Raw genomic sequence first — 3624 nt, forward strand, 5'->3', positions numbered from 1 at the left:
AGCTCACGTCCCGGAACTATTTGTTCTGGCGGACTCAATTGGTGCCTTTTCTCAGTGGTCAAGGTTTGCTTGGCTTTGTTGATGGCACGTATCCCTGTCCTTCTGCCGCTCCCGCTGTCCCTGTTTTTCCTGGTGCTACCGTGGTCGAATCTGCTGTGCCCGATCCATCAGTTGCTCGTGCGGCGTGGTTGCAGCAAGACCAAGCAGTCCTTTCAATGCTAATCTCTTCTCTCTCTGAGGAGGTTATGCATCATGCGGTAGGTCGGACGACGTCTCGGCAGGTTTGGACGGCGATTCAGCGTGTTCTTGGTTCGACCACTCGTGCCCGTATTCTTCGTTTGCTTGGACAATTGCAGAATCTTCGGCAAGGGACTGAGTCCGTGGCTGACTACCTTGGTCGTGCGCAGGTCATAGTCGATGACTTAGCCTTGGCCGGTCGCCATGTTTCGTTGGATGACCAGAATTTGTATGTTTTCCGTGGATTGCGCTCGGAGTATCGGCCTCTTGCAGTGACTCTGACGACAGGTAAGCCGGTCTCTCTTACTGAACTCGCGGATTTTTTGGTCGCGAACGAGTTTATATGTGCGGATGATGGTGCTGTCGGAGGGCCTTCTGGTCCGGCAATGATGGCTGTACAGCGTGGCGGCAGGTCTGGTGGCCGAAATGGTCGGGGTGGCCGTGGCCGTGGGCAGCGTGGCCGCGGTCGTGGTCAAAATCGCGGTGGTGGTGGCCGCTCGTATGTTCCGCGGTGTCAGTTGTGTAATGCCCAGGGACACACTGCCCATACATGTTTTCAGCGTTATGCTCATGATCCAGCTCCTCAGGCTCATATGGCTTTTCAGACTGGTGATACTGATTCTGCGGGTCCTCATGATTGGTTCCCGACACCGGTGCTACAGATCACGCCACCCCGGATGCCTCGGTGATGTCCTTTATGGCTGAGTATACTGGCCCGGACACTCTCCGTGTTGGAAACGGTGCAGGTTTGCCTATTTCTGGTCTTGGTCATGCTTCGTTAACCACTGCGTCTCGTTCGTTTAATCTATCTAATGTCTTACATGTTCCCTCTCTTTCTGCGTCATTATTGTCTGTTCGTAAGTTTGCCACCGATAATAATGTCTTTTTCGAATTTCACCCTGATGTTTTCTTTGTGAAGGATCCTTCAACCAAGGCAGTCCTGTATGAAGGCCGCACCTCTGGTGGTCTGTATACGTGGCCAATGTCGCCTTCCGCGTCTGCTGCGTTCTTTGCGTCTCGGGCATCTCCTTTGGTTTGGCACAAGCGTCTTGGACATCCACACCATCGCGTCTTGGGTCAAGTATTGAAGTCTTGTCCTGTTAGTTCGTCTGTTAAAAGTATTAGTTCGTCTTTGTGTTCGCCTTGTCAGCTTGGGAAGTCCTCTCGATTTCCCTTGCCTCGTGTTAGTTCGTCGAGTCGTCATGTACTTGATTTGATTTATACCGATATATGGGGCTGCGCCTGTTACATCTGTTAATGGTTATCGATATTTTGTTTTATTCGTTGATGACTTCTCTCGCTTCACTTGGTTGTTTCCTATGCGTGCAAAAACGGACTTATATGATATTTTTGCTCGTTTTCGTCTTATGGTTGAGCGGTCCTTTTCCTGCAAAATTAAGTGTCTACAATCGGATTTAGGGGGAGAGTATAAAAAATTACATACTACTCTCACTAGTCTTGGTATTGTTCATCATCAATCCTGTGCCTATACGCATGAGCAGAATGGCCGGGTTGAACGAAAACATCGTCATGTCGTTGAGACTGGCCTTGCTTTAATGGCTCAGGCTTCTGTTCCTATTCGGTTTTGGGAGTATGCTTTTGAGGTCGCCGTTTATCTTATTAATAGGTTGCCTACGTCTGTTCTGGGGAATTCTAGTCCGTATCAATTGCTATATCTCTCTCCTCCCTCCTATTCGTTTTTGCGAGTCTTCGGATGTCTTTGTTTTCCATTACTACGCCCGTATAATAAAAATAAACTTGAGTATCGATCGGCTCCCTGTGTGTTTTTAGGGTATCCTGATTCTTTTCGTGGTTATCGTTGCATGAATCTTGCCACTAATAAGGTTTTTGTTTGCCGACACGTGAGATTTGATGAATCTGTGTTCCCTTTTCTTTCTGCTTCTGCTCCGCAGGTTCTTCCCTCTGAGAATGCATATGATCCGTAGTCTGTGGCTCTTGTGCGTATTGCCTTCTGTTTGCCATCATTATCTGTTACGGCGGCTCCACGTGCAGCTCAGGAGACGGGTGTTGTGCCTGATTTGCGGCAAGCAGCGCCTCTGCATGCTGCTGCTCCATCCAGTGCAGCAGCGACGGCCTCAACGCCCACGGCAATCCCGGTTCGGCGTCGGCAGCTCCTCCCAAGGTCGCACTCTATGTCCTTGCGCAGTATGGGGGTGGCTGCCGAGGATCATGTGGCACTGGTTGCTCAGTCTTCTAATCCGGATCCGACGTGCTTTTCTCAAGCGGTGAAATCTCCGCAGTGGCGTGAGGCGATGGACACTGAATTTAATGCGTTGCTGCATAATAACACATGGCGGTTAGTTCCGAAGGTTCACGGTATGAATGTTGTCGGCTGTAAGTGGGTTTTTCGGACCAAGCGCAAGGCGAATGGTTCTGTTGAGCGATATAAGGCTAGGCTCGTGGCCAAGGGGTTTAACCAAGTGGCTGGTCAAGATTTTTTCGATACGTTCAGTCCGGTGGTCAAACCCACCACGGTACGTTTGTTGCTCTCTCTTGCCGTGTCTCGTGACTGGGTGATCCGGCAGCTTGATATTCACAATGCGTTTCTCAATGGAAATTTGTCGGAGACCGTTTATATGCGTCAGCCGCCTGGGTATGAAGATAAGAGTAAACCAGGTCATGTCTGCTTGCTACAACGGTCGCTCTATGGTCTTAAACAGGCTCCGCGGGCGTGGTTTACTCAGTTACATTATTTCTTGGTTTCTGCTAGGTTTGCTTCCTCGAAAACTGATGTGTCCTTATTTATTCACTCTAGCTCTAATTTTCAGTTGTTTGTTCTCGTCTATGTGGACGATATTCTTGGGATTGGTTCTGATCAGGCTCAGGTCGCTAGCTTAATTTCTCGGATGGCCACTGTTTTTAAGGTTCGAGATATGGGGGCTCCGTCCTTCTTTCTTGGTATTGAGACGGTCTCTCATCAAGGTGGCCTTTTGTTGTCTCAGAAGCGGTACATGGGTGATCTTCTGAAGCGAGCTGGCATGGTTGATTGCAAGGCTCTTGGCACGCCAGTCTCTCTGGTCAAGGTGGCTGAGGAGTCCGCGGTTCCGTATGCAGATCCTACTCAGTACCGGAGTCTGGTTGGGGCTCTTCAGTATCTTACTGTCACCAAGCTTGATATTTCTTTTGCAGTGAATCAGCTCTGTCAGCGCATGCAAGCTCCTACCACGGCTGACTGGTCTATGCTCAAGCGGGTTCTACGCTATGTGAAAGGTACCACGCATCTCGGCTTATTTATCCGGAAGTCGCCTTCTGCCTCTATTCATGCGTATTCTGATTCTGATTGGGCCGGTGATCCGGTTGATCGGAAGTCAAGGAGTGGTTTTGCGGTATTTTTTGGGTGTAACTTGGTCTCATGGGTGTGTAAGA

The sequence above is a fragment of the Ipomoea nil genome, unplaced genomic scaffold (assembly GCF_001879475.1).
Source record: "Ipomoea nil cultivar Tokyo-kokei standard unplaced genomic scaffold, Asagao_1.1 scaffold0191, whole genome shotgun sequence".
Taxonomy (NCBI): domain Eukaryota; kingdom Viridiplantae; phylum Streptophyta; class Magnoliopsida; order Solanales; family Convolvulaceae; genus Ipomoea; species Ipomoea nil.